Raw genomic sequence first — 14573 nt, forward strand, 5'->3', positions numbered from 1 at the left:
TCAGGAAACAAGTTATATTTACTTGACCAGAAGAAAGAAAACGCACAGAAACAGCAGAGGATGTCTGTTACATAAGCTAAGGATCAAAGCATAGCCTGTACACCCTTGTAGGGCTTCAAATTATGGATGAACATAACAGAGAGTGAAGGTGTTACCTTCAGTGAAGATCATCTTGGCTTCAGTACAGTGATTAGACTACTAGAAGTCAAAAGAGACAGGAGACAAGCCATACATTGACTATCAAAATCTAAAGAGTTTCAGTGAGAGCTGGGAGGGGCTTATGGGAGGGTTTAGAGGAAGGAAAAGGAAGGGAGAAACATAATTAAAATTCAATCTAATAAAACCTAAATATATATGAAGGAATTTGATTAATAAAATTATTTAATATTTTCTTTTTTATTTGAAAATTGGTTTTTCTCTCATGCAATACATCCTGACCATAGTTTCACCTCCCCCCACTCTTCCCAGACTGCCATATCTATCCTCTTCCCCAGATCCACTCCCCTATTTTCTATTCAGAAAAGAGCAGACCTCCAAGGATGGCAGACAAACAACCATCAAACAAGAAAACCAAGATATAATTATACAAGGCAAAAACCCCGTATGGAGATTGGACAAGGCCACCTAATAAGAGGAAAAGAGGCCTAAGAGCTGGTGAAAGAGTCAAATATATAACCACCCTCAATGTTTTCTAAACAACAAAAAAGGCAATGAGAATTGCAAAACTTCATGTTAAATATTTTCTGAAGATTAATGGGTTAGAGGTATTATTTCCAGGGTGGAGCTACAGATGATGAATTTGTAAGAGGTAGAATCCCACAGGGATCCTCATGTCATTGAGAGCATGCCCTTGGTTGAGGGTATGAAACCCTGCACAGGAGTTCTCTCTCTGTTGTTACTTTATGGTTTATGAAATGAACTGTTTGTTCACTGTAATGTGTCCTCCTATGATGGGTGGTTATTCCACAAGGCCACACTAAATGAAGCTACATAATCTTGAACTGGAAACTGCAGAATTGTGAAACTGCAGAATTTTCTCTGTATGTTACTAGATTTGGTTATTTTAACTTAGTAGTGAGACTGACTAGTGCAAGAAATTATGGCAGTTTAGGTGACAGAGAGGGATTAGAAGCTGTTTGGTTTTTTTGTTTGTTTGTTTTGTTTTTCAAGACAGGGTTTCTATGTGTAGCCTTGGCTGTCCTGGAACTCACTTTTTATACCAGGCTGGCCGCGAACTCCGAAATCTGACTGCCTCTGCCTCCTGAGTGCTGGGATTAAAGGCATGAGCCACCACTGCCCAGCTGAGAAGCTGTCTGTTTTTAATGTATGGTTTCCATGTATAACAACCAACCATTGAATGATTTAAAGACAGAATTAAAGAATATTTTAAAAAGTTGTGATTCAAGGTTGATTTTATTATTTTTTGCCATACAGCCTATACACTGAATTGGCATCTACAAATTATAAAATAGTAGCCAGTCTTAGGCTGAAAAAGGTGAAATCCTGCTTTCTGCTTAGATAGGTGAAATCTGAACAATTTATCAACTTTCATCATAGAGATGTTTTAGTGTGGTAGAGGGCCATAGAAAGATTCTTTTGCTCAAGAGGCTCAAACTATGGAAACTGATGGTGTAAATTTTAGACCAGCTCTTTAAAACCAGAGTGTTGGTATAGGCCATTTTGCTTGTTCCCAAGAAGAAAGGCTTTGTTCTAGGTCTAGGTCCTTGGTGTATAAATGATTCTCTATGCTTATCTTTTCATCCCATCTTCTCTGTGGCTTCCTCTTCTTTCCTTTTAAATTCTTTTAGATTTTATTTATTTAATTTTTTGTATGTAAGTGTCTTGCTTCTATGAATGTTTATGTACCATATGTGAGCCTTGTTGTGCCCGAGGAAGTCAGAAGGTGGTGTTAGTCCTCCTCAAACAGGAGTTGTGGATCACTATGAGCTATTATTTGAGTACTGGGTCCTGCAAGAACAAAAAGTGTTCTTAACAGTGAGTCATCTCTCATGCCATGTTTCCCCCTTTTTAAAGGTCCAGTCTTGATGTGAGGGATTGTGCCTGGTCTTACTGTAAGTTGTTGTGCCATGTGTTTGGTTAGTGTTCCTGGAGACCTGCTCTTCTCTGGAAGGAGACTAGGAAGGGAAGTGTATCTGGAGGAGAAGGGAGCTGATGGGAGAAACAGGATGAGTTAAAGGAGGGGAAGCTGCAGTCTGGATGGATTGTATGATAGAATAATAAGGAAAAGTGACACTCATATTAAAAGCAGTATGTGCCCAGGACTTTGGAGGTAGAGGCATGAAGAATAGGAGTTCAACCTCTGATACAAGGAACACTTCCTCAAAAAGACCAAGCAAATAGTTTTAAAAAGATCAAAATATGAAGGGGTCAAACTTAGGGCATTTTAACTTGATTGCTCTAGAAAAATTTTGGCTCAAATAAGATTACATTCTGAAGAATTTTAAGCGTTTGGATATATGCATTTTAAAGGTTATTAAACTCAATGTATAAGATATGTAAGCAATCAGAATGTTGATCTGAAGCCCAGAGATGAGGCATGACATGGATGTATATTTGCACTGGGTTGACATAACTTTGAGGAGGTTGGCTGATATCTGTCATTGAGATGAAGGCAGAGCCTAGTCTTCAGTCTAGTAATTAAAGCCATGTGATGGTGACTCAGACTCATCTTCAATCTCTAGTTCCATCTGTCATCCCAAGCCATAATTTTACCTAAATTGTTGAGCTCATTCAAGAGCACTGCTCTCATCAGAGATGGACACTTTATGTTTTAAGATCAAAGCTGGCTAGTTTTTACAGAGTGGATAAAGTTCCCAATAGGTTCTCATAGCAGTGGCTTCTATTTCTTATGAAGTTTACTTTGGGAAGCCTCTTGGCATTGTCCTGGAAGAGTTTACTGCACATAGAGTTTAAACACATCAAAGGGCTTTTTGCCCTAACTGAATAACAGCACTGATAGATAAGGAAAGACTTGCTCCAGATATGCTACTACTAAAATACCCTACAAATAAACTGAAAACACAACCATCCATTTTCTTTTCATCTTTGTTACTTAGTGACACATATGAGGTCATTGTGTTTTCTTTGAGCTTTCAGAATTTGTGAGAATATGGCTTTGCCGATTGTACTGGATGATTATATGTGTCAACTTGACACAAGCAAGAATCAACAGAAAAAAAGAGAACCTCAGTTGAGAAAATGCTTCCTTGAGTCCATCTGTAAGGCCTTTTCTCAATTAGTTACTAATGGGGTAGGGCCCATTCCATTGTGAGGGTGCCATCCCTGGGCTGGTGGTCCTGGATTCTGTAAGGAAGCAGGCTGAAAAAGCCCCGTGAAGCAGGGCAGTAAGCAGCTTCTTTCCATAGCCCCTGTATCAGCACCTGCCTCCAGATTCCTGCCCTGCCTCAGTTCCTGTCCTGATTTCCTCTAATTATGGACTATGATCTATCTAAAAGTATAAGCCACATAAATAAAACCTTCCCTCCCCAACTTGCTTTTTGGTCATGTTTTGTTACAGTAATAGAAACTCTGAGACAGCCAATATACATGGAAAAGTGGTCTCTATTCATATGGTCAACAGACATTTCCTGAGTGCCATCAGCACTCAGCATGGCACTGTATGACACAACTATATTTATGGCTGAAACTGAGAACAGAATGAATTATTTGCCAGGGGAGTTTATATGCATTAACCCTATGGTTGTCAGCTTGAATATACATAGAATCAGATAAAAACCAAGCTGCTGGGTGCTTGTGTGAGAGATTTTTTTAATTGGTTATTTTATTTGCTTATATTTCAAATGTTATCCCTCTTCCCGATTTCCCCTTTGCAAATCCCCTATCCCATCCCCCATCCCCCTGCTTCTATGAGAATGCTCCCCTACCCACCACCCACTCCCACCTTACCACCCTAGCATTTCCTTGCAATAGGGCATCAAGCCTCCACAGGACCAAGGTCCTCCTCTTCCATTGATGCAAGATAAGGCAAATCCTCTGCTACACATGCAGCTGGAGCCATATATACTTCTTGGTGACTGGGAGCTCCTTTGAAGCAGGAACGCTCAAGCTATGGCTTGGTCATACCTTTTGATGGTAGACCACATAAGAGGACATGGAAAAAGAAGCTTTTTGCCTGCTTGTTCTCACTTTTGTAGGCAAGTTCTTCTAGTCTTTTGCTATAAGCTTCTTCCAGATTCCAGCATAGACTGAAGACCATCTGTTCTCCAGGATCTTCCAGGATTTCAGAAGCAGATTAGAACTGAGGAGACACTGAGTCTTGTGGACTGAATGACTACCAAATTCTTTGCTCTTTTTATGGTAACACAGCCATTGGTTGACTATCTGGATCACATCCTGTAGGTCAATCTAATACATCCCTTTTTAATATATATTAGTTATATAAGTTCCCTTTTAGATGACCACTATTAATACAGACCCCAGATCTCAGAGCACTGAGTTGACACATGAACTCACTCCCCGTTATGACCCCAATTTAACCTGCGCCCATACACAGCTATCATATAACTGTGTCTTACCCACAGGAGATGGTTGTGGACTACCTCGGGAGATTCCACCTGGGCCTACTGTCCTGTAATCTGATGACTGAAAAATATATTATCCAAATTACTGAATGCATTCACTGCCTCTAGAGATAATAGAGATTTGTCCTAGTTTGTTGATGTTGGCTCAGGAATGACAACCTTGGATGGAAGACAGAACATGCTCCATGGTAGTGATATAACATTTCAAACACAACCCTCAGCACCCAAACACCTTGCCTCCAGTGTGACTTTGCCTCAGCTTCTCTACACCTATCCTGTACCTGATAACTCACTTTTTATTAAAATGTGTTTGGAGTGATCTTTCTATGTGTGAGACTTCAAAGTGTTCAAATGAGAAGCATATGTTAAAATATTATCTTTTTATCTCACCCTCAGACTATTACAGGAGGCCATTTCTTTTCCTGTTGTTTGGGCACATTTAGGGGATGCTTTGTCCCCTTGTCTTCTAAGGTCAACACCTCATGTATCATTGCTTATGTTGTAGGCTGGCCTTGGAGGACTCTTGTCTACTTGGACATTAGAAGTTAGAATCCCACCATCAATTGAGATGGCACCCCAGGCTTAGGATATCCACCCACAACATTAGATATGGCAACAGGGAGCTGCATCTGGCCATTTAATGGCATTATTGGTATAAATGTGTTTTTCCCATTCCTTCACACATTGAATCTACTTTTTTCAGTCAGGGTCTTTTATATGCAGACTCTTCTAATGGGACTGTTTTTCATTAGCTCTCAAGAGTTCATTACATTTAAAAGTTTTTTATAGCACATATTAATTGTGGAAAAGAATGAATTTTATCATGACTTTCTCATGTAAGTATATCATGCAATTATCATGACCTTCTCTATCTCTCACTATTCTCACTCAGTTTTCTTTCCTTTCTCCTCTCAGTTGTATCATTTCTCTTCCCAAATAGTCCCTTATTTTGTTTGCAAGTCTTATTTTACTCATTTTTAAATATTTTAAATATGAGTAAAAATATGCAATATTTGTCTGGTTTTTTTAGCCTAAATTATTTAGGTTAACATGATGGTCTTTGGTTTTTCATTTCCCTAAATGACTTCTGAGAATAAACTCCATTGGGTTCATATTCCATGTTTTCTTTACCCACTCATTCTTAATATACATCTATGCTAATTCCATGTCTTGCCTGTTGTGAACAGAGGCAATCAACACAGATGTGTGGTATCTCTGTGGAGGGCCTAATTGGATGCTTTCTATTTTACTTCCATGGATGTTCTTGAAAGGTTAAAGAGTACATTGAACTGAGATAATTTGTTGGATGAGAAACATGTCTAGTGGTAAGATTACTTTGAAATAAGGCCAATGACCTTGTGGAACCAGATTTAGGTGGCTCTGCTCACAGTCTTATTCCATATTACACTCATTGTTACTTTTCATAGGGAGTGAGCTCCTTCCATATTGCCTTCAACAAACTAAATTAAAGGCTCTAGTTAATTTTCAACTTTTTTTTTTAAAAAGTCCATATTTCTAAGAGTTGAAGGCCATTTAGCACTTTTGAATTGTTATCCTGCCCAATATGAGTTTGGAGAGAGGGATATTTCTATGTTCATGTAAAAATATCTTTGTGATTTTATTAATTGAGAGAACTGCAGTCTGGATTGATATTAAGGATTTTGAAGCCAGGTTGTTTTCTAAAGTTAAATGGAACTTAGACCTTGAAACTTTATTTAAATGTACCGTGTTAACAAATCTTTATTTTATAGGTCACCATCAAACTATGTGTACTGGCTAGTTTTGTGTCAACTTGAAACAGGCTGGAGTTATCACAGAGAAAGGAGATTCAGTTGGGGAAATGTCTCCAGGAGATCCAGCTGTAAGTCATTTTCTCAATTAGTGATCAAGGGGGGAGGTCCCCTTGTGGGTGGTGCCATCTCTGTGATGGTAGTCTTGGTTCTATAAGAGAGCAAGCTGACCAAGCCAGGGGAGGCAGGCTAGTAAAGAACATCCCTCCATGGTCTCTGCATCAGCTCCTGCTTTTTGACCTGCTTGAGTTCCAATCCCAACTTCCTTTAGTGATGAAAAGCAATGTGGAAATGTAAGCTGGATAAACCCTATCCTCTCCAACTGCTTCTTGGTCATGATGTTTGTGCAGAAATAGAAACCCTGACTAAGACAAATTGGTACCAGCATACTGGGCTATTCCTGTGACAATCTGACCATGTTTTAGGGAGGACTGTGGAAGGACTTTGGAACTTTGGGCTAGAAGATCCATTCGTTGTTAAGAGCTCTGTCAGATGTTGTGTAGGAGCTTGGAAGATAATGTTGAGAACAGTGCAGAAGATGGAAGCCTGGCTTGTGAAATTCCAGAGGGAAGATTAAAGACTCTTTTCAGGGCCATTGCTATTTTGATTGTGAAAATTCTGTGTTTCTGGTTAGCTGGGGCTGAAGAATCAGCTGTGATTAACAAGATACCAGAACTACTAAAGAGAAAACTTTGCATTACTGGGACTCTTGATGCTGGTTAGCTGGAGCTAAGAAATTAGCTGTGATTAAGAAGAGACCAGCATCATTGAGGTGAAATCTTCTGGGAAGTTTTTTCTGAGAGCACAGAGACTGTGTTCCAGAGATAACCAAGGTTTTACTTCATGCTACATCAGAACTTGGTAATGTGTAAGAGTCACCTAGGTGGTACTGGTTTTGAAGGCATGAAGGGGTCTAGCAGAGCAGCTGAGCCTCTGCACTGTGTGAGGCCATGGAAGGCCATTGGTGAAGATGCAGCCTCAGTTGCAATTGATGACCCAGGACTGAAGGGGTCATGCAGTGTTTTGGAGATGCCAGTACCATTTGATGACCACCAAGAGCAGCAGCAGCAGTGGAGTACAGGCATCTGGAGCCTAGAGGACAATGAGTGTGCTACAAAGGGCATGGCTGGAGAAGTGACCCAAGCCCTTGGAGAAGCCCAGAAGATTGTTAGTTGGATCCCAGACATTGGATGGTTGGAGTTTGATTTTGCTTTTTATTGTGATTGTTCCCTGATATTTTTCTCTCTTGAAGGAAGAAATTATTTTAGTGGAGCCCACAGTTAAGAGACTGAATTTTTAAAAGACTTTGAATTTTAAAAGATATTGGATATTTTAAAGGGATTGAATTTTTAATATGTAAAGACTGTGGGACATTTAAAGTTATTTAGAACTTGGGGATGAAGAAGAATGTAATGGTTGAGGCTTACTAGTGATGTGTTTGTGTGTCAAATTGACAGGGGTCAATTGTACTGGCTAGTTTTGTGTCAACTTGACACAGGCTGAAGTTATCACAGAGAAAGGAGATTCAGTTGGGGAAATGCCTCCATGAGATCCAGCTGTAAGGCATTTTCTCAATTAGTGATCAAGGTGGGAGGTCCCCTTGTGGGTGGTGCCATCTCTGGGCTGGTATTCTTGGTTCTATAAGAGAGCAGGCTGAGCAAGCCAGGGGAGGCAGGCCAGTAAAGAACATCCCTCCATGGCCTCTGCATCAGCTCCTGCTTTTTGACCTGCGTGAGTTCCAATCCCGTCTTCCTTTAGTGATGAACAGCAATGTGGACATGTAATCTGAATAAACCCTTTCCTCCCCAACTGCTTCTTGGTCATAATGTTTGTGCAGGAATAGAAACCCTGACTAAGACACAGTGTAACATGATGATCTATTTCAGGTGCCTACTTTGTAAAGGAGAACAATTTTTGTATATTGTTTGTCTTTAGTATCCAGCTCAAAAACCTATATGGAGCCTTATTCTCCTTCTTCCATATTTTCTCATCAGAGGTGTTTGCATTTTTCTGTTTCTATTTGTTAAAGCCTTAGTACTGTGCTATAAATATCATTTCTTTCTTTCATCTAAAACTTTGTGCCACTTTAGAGTAGGTTGTCCACTCTACTTTTTGTTGCTGTGGTGCTTAATACAGTGCACTGGTCATAGCACTTGGTCAGACAATGTTTCTTTGTAAATAAATGAGCAAATATGTAGTTGTATAGAGCAAATTTCCATCCATCCATCCATCCATCCATCCATCCATCCATCCATCATTCATCCATCCATTCTACATCTCCATAGCAGCCTCTCCTCCCCTCCCTTTCTCCTCAGAGAAGTTGTAGCCCTCCCCTGTACCCTGGTTACCAACCCACCCTGGCACATCAAGTCACTGCAGGATTAGGTGCAGAGAACGTGGCTTTAAAGGTGCTAATTTGTCTCAAGAAATAAGAGTTGCTGGTTTAAAAAAGTACAAAGATCAAGGTCTCTGGCTACTTACAGAAGCTGCTAAGCCATGGTGGTGCCAGAATGTGTGTAGCACAATTGCCACAAAACATTAACCTCTTTCTCGGACCTTCTGGCACCATCTGTTTTTGGGTGCTAGACCCTTACTAAAAACATCAGCAAAAAAAAAATACCCCACAAACTCTGCAGTGGTAAATATACCATATCTGCTCTAGGTGGTCACATGGGCATTAAAGTTTTGTTATTTTTGAAGTTGGGGCCAAGGAAACATGCAGGTGAAGGCCTCTCCATGGGAGTTCTCTTCCATGTTTCTCTTGCTACTTGGCTGTTACTCCTTTAGTGTTGGCCTCTAGTTTCTGTGTTGATTTTTATTATGATCCCCCCCCCCGTGTGTTTTTAAATATTGGCTGACTTGCTCACATTTGATAATCAGTTTGGGGTTTATACATTACTCCTGTGAACTTAATCCTGGCAGTATAAAAAATGCTGTCAAATGATAATGGAGTTTGTAAATTCTGGATGTTCTTTTATTTAGGTCTGCTGATTTCTAACACGAAGACTTTTCTCTGGCGGCCGCTGTGTCTAACCATACTGTCTGCCCACTGATAGATCTAATATATTGTGCATGATTGATACTGGCTTAATTTTGAGGAAGTACCTTATTTATCATTAGATGCACTGTTTAATTATCCAACAAAACCACACAGATGTTTACAGACAGGTAAGGGATGAAAGATGTTCCCCACAGGTTCTTTTATATATATAGTCTTAGTAGGAAGCCCTAAGCATTGCATCAATGTTTAAAAGACTCAAATGCATCTAGCAGTTCACTTAGAGTGGGTAGAATCAGAAGACAGTTGACCCACAGCAACTTCTGTACATCAGTCTACCAGTAATCCACATTGTCCTTACTCAGTAGGGAAGGTTTTCCATTATATAAAGATCATTCCATGCACTGCTTGTGATGTTGGAGAATTTCTGCAGGCTCAAATGTCTAAATAACTTTGTTACATTTGACTTACACACACTCTATTGGAAATCATAGTGATTGCAAAATGATTTACACAAGCGATTTCTTACTCTCCAAGAAAGGTTTGTGTGTTTTTGTGCACCAGGATTTATAAATGTTACAATCAACATTTATAGAACATGTGACAGGCAATCCTCCTAGTTATTATGTGTAAGAAGATTTCTTGTCTTTGCCAGGACATTGTAATGTGAGTACTGATACTATCACCTAAGTTTTAAAGCCAGGAATCTGAAACAGAGATGTCCAAGTAACTTGTTCAAGTCAGGAAAATGGAAGATGTAGAGTTTAAGCCTCGTCAGCCTCATGCCAGTACTCACTCTATTAATCCCTTGTATAGCTTTGCTTCCATCCTTGAGGCCAAATTGTGTCTCAAAGTCCATGGACAGTAATAGCTATCTATTGAATGCTGCTAAAAATGTGGATTTATATACATTCAGAATGCAGAGTACTTGAATCCTAACCCCTTGCTTCTGCAGAAGTCTCTGCAATATGAAAGACATATGAAAGATATATACATATCTATTAATACATATATACATACATAAACACCACATACATATATGAATAATACATGCCCATCTACATGCTTGTGTACAGAAGTCAATTTCAGGTCTGTGGATGTTCTCCCATCCAAAATGGACCCTCACATTCCCTGAGATAAAATGCCATCTATCCATTCCATGGCAGTTCTAAGAATTGCATGGATCCTCTAGACCTGTCTCAAACTTTGCTTTCTCCACAAGAATGTCATCATCCCTGCAAATGGGCACCATCTGTCTCCCCTATGAGCAGGCCTGTCAGATTTTATGTTTCAGTCCAGGGTGGTTGTAATTACCTCATCTCCTACTGGGGACATTGATCTTCTGACCTGTCCTTTATACCTTGTCCCATGATACTTATCATAACTAGACTCTCATTAAGTGTTTATTGAGCCACCCTCAGTTTTCTTTTATATGCACCTCCCAATGATCTCTGTTTCTCAGAATGTTTTATAATGTAAACATTTGCTGACATGTTTTTCACCAAGCCAGGATCTATATGTAAAACACAGTCTCCTTATCTCTTCAATTATGGTCTAACTCAAACACTGAGATGTGTGTCTGTAACACTAATAAGACTACTTGGAATCTAGAGACAGGAAACAAAGTGCAAGAATATTGTGATAATCCTAACACTGAGGACATTGACTTTGAAATTGAAATGTAGGCTGACTATGAATATCTGTTTGGATGGATACAGTAATACTTGCTTTTTATGCAGATGGAAGGAAGGTCATAGACAAAATGTTTAGGCTCCTAATGTAATAGAAATGTTCTCCATTAGTGTAAGAAATAACTCCCAAAATCCATTATGTATACTCAGTGCTCTGGTTTGCCTTAATTTCTTTAAAAAATCAACAACTTGAAAAAATTGTTTATGTGAAAAAAGAGAGTTAAACTAGTGATGTATTTGGTGTACAGAGCATTAGTCCAGCATCTTGGTGGATTTATGGATTGAGGCATAGATCATATGAAAGTTTTTATTGAGGGTAGCATTGAAATTGCTAATTATGATACAGGCTGAGTTGTGTTGAGGTTGTGCACACACTTTCCAATTTAAAATGGTTTTTTTTGCTGGGCTAGAGATATGGCTCAGTGATCAAGAACATTTGCTTCTCTTAAAGAGGACCTGAGGTTTTTTGCCTAGCACTCATGTCAGATGGCTCACAAACTCCTTATATCTCCATCTCCAATGGATACATCTTTCTCTTAGGGTTATCACTGATGTGATGATGAAATACCATGACCAAAAAGCAAGTTGAAGATGTAAGGGTTTATTTGGGTATACAACTACATTGTAGTCCATCACTGAAGGAAGTCTAGACAGGAACTCAATCAAGGCTGGAACCTGGAGGCAGGTGCTGAAGCAGAGTCATGGAGGGATGCTGCTTACTTGCTTGCTCATCATGACCTGCTTATCCTGGTTCCCTGAAGAATACACACACACACACACACACACACACACACACACACACACACACACACGCTCGCACTTATGCACGCACGTACACACACACACTTAAAATGAAGAATATATCTTAAAAACAATTGTTTTGAATTTCTAACTTTGTGGCAACATACATGAACACAAAAATTTTTTGAAATGCATTTGTTGTAATAGACTTGAACCTCCCAGAGAGTCTGGAAGCAGACCCAAGGCATGGCTTTTGTATTAGGTAAGTTATCCTTCAAAATCTAGATGGTTTTATGCAGATATGTAACAATCTGAGAGGTAAGGGAAAGCCATAAATGAAGCTGTTATCACAGCCAAGTTATTCCTGTCCAGTGTTAATTGAGCAGATACTGGGGTGCAGGGGGTAGGAGACCTATCATGAACCACAATTTGGGTGAATTTCCTAAGTCTTTGACCTTTGAATCCTACTTTTCGAGGTTCAAGTTGTTAAGCCTTTATTTGTGAAATAAATAAAGTCTCCTTTCTTCCTCCAGAATCCAGGCTGAGTTACACATTACACTTTATTATAAGAGCTTGAAATAAGCTAATTTCTACAAGTATAAGCCTTGTGCACAAATCAGGAACGAACCTTTCTTCCAATTTCTCCATCACTGTTTGTAATCAATATATTATTGGATGATTTCTTATGAAAGAGTCTAATTAAATGTTGCTATCTTAGCACATACCAGTTTGGGGTTTGTCTTAATCTCTTTTCCACTATTATGGAAGATTGCCTTACACCAGGTGAATTATAAGCAAAAGAAGTGTGTTTATCTCATGTTCTGTAGTCTTGGAACTCAGAAAGCATGAGTCTACACCCACAACTTTCACTTAGGGTGTTGTTGTGATTTCAGTATATGATTAAAGGTCAAGAGCACTAGGGAAAGTTGGGAATCTGAACCTTCTCCTATCAATTACTCACAGGAGCAGGGACCTTTTAACCTAAATACCTTATATTACGCTCCACTTTCCAACTTTGACACTGGGGAGTTAAATTTGGGGAGTAATCTTTTAAGTGACATATCCAAATCAGAACAGACTGTTTAAGATTCTATTTTTAACTCTCATCAAGAGGATGCCCATTTAGGAGGTAATGCTCCATATAGATCTTTTCTTATAAGTGAGAGTTTCCTTCTTCATATCTGTTTGTGAAAATCCTACATGGTGGTCAATAATTGGCTCATGTTGCAGTTAGTATCTGTGGAGGAGGGAAGCAACAAGGGGATGCTGATACAAATAAACTCCACATTGTACTTTCTGAAAGTTTGTTGTGTGTTAAGGAGGGGAGTGCAACCATCCCAATAACTGATGAAACAGTAGTTTGATGAGTGAAAGAGCAGAAAACTGAGTAGAGCAGAAGGTAAAGCAGTTGGAAGTAGTGCAAGATGACATGTGTAGCATCAACAAAGATGTCTGCATCTGCTTCTGACTTGAACAGTCTATCAGTCTATTCGGCACTCACTCCTCACCTTCTGAATGCCCTCCCGAGCTCTGTTGCCTCTGAGCAATGGACATCTCTACTGATGTATTTGTTACAATATGTTTTAATTTATCTGTTAAAATAGCTTTTAAGTAGATAGGAAGTTCACTAAGATACAGAGAATACTCACTTATATCCTGGAAGTCAAATCAGGAGGAAAGAAGACAATAAATACTTTTACTGTTTAATTAATTAACTCAATATGTTTTTTATTCAAATTCAGTCCATCCCAAGGGTAGTATTTGGTTAAATGTGGTAATATCCCTGATGAGGATATTGGAGGCTCCAACACAAACTTTTAAACATGTATCTTTGGTATTAGCATGAATTTTAAATGTAGGTTTGATACATAAATATAACAGCCATATTGCATAAAAGTATTTAATAATGGGATAGGATTTTAACAAGGATGTAAGTGGGTAGCTACAAACCACTGCATAGAAAATAATTAGAAATGTGGAGTCTTCCCAAGGACTAAAAGTTAAAGAATGACTCACCTAGAAGCTGTATAATTATTTCTGCTATTAATTTTTTTTTATCTAAAGCAGTTTCTATTTAGAGATCAACATATACCAAAGAAATATTTGCATAGCTAGATGAAATGGATACACAGTCTTGATTTTAATAACTTTATTCTTATTATTCAAATCTATGCAGTTTAAAATGGAAAGGGGTGTTTAAGAAAGCCAGAGGTTATGAGAATTAGGCACTTTAAAAGACTAATTTCATGTTTGATGACTCATGAAGCTTTTTAAAGTAAATTTCAGAATAAATTATTAAGACATTGAACTTTGCCATCATGAAAACCTTTGTTTCTCTCTCTACCTTGGTTATTGCTGGCTATGTGTTCAGTTCTACCAAAATGATTAATGACCCTATATTGCACTTGATTTATTCTAAATATACAACATAAATATGATATGAAACACACATCCACATTGATAAAAATGGAATTACAATTTTAGGCCACGAATTTTAAATCATTATAACTAGGCTCCAACAGATGTTCATTAATCAGGGTAAGATCCATTATAATCAGCACATTGTTACCAACAAGAAATAAGTATATTTATTCTTGTAATACAAAAATATACCTAAGCTTGGGGATTTGAGGAATGCTTGCAAAACATTTTGTGGGTCCTGATGGTTATGGAAGCATTTTCCCTGCACAGTTTTGGGGTGATAGAAGTGGTGGTCAGTTGGCAAGAAGTCAGTTAGCTATTGGTGGAGAGGCACAACTTTATACTTGGCCCAGTTTTGAAGCTCTGAGTA

The sequence above is a fragment of the Mus caroli genome, unplaced genomic scaffold (assembly GCF_978045245.1).
Source record: "Mus caroli unplaced genomic scaffold, Mus_caroli_1 scaffold_14, whole genome shotgun sequence".
In the NCBI taxonomy this organism is placed as follows: Eukaryota; Metazoa; Chordata; class Mammalia; order Rodentia; family Muridae; genus Mus; species Mus caroli.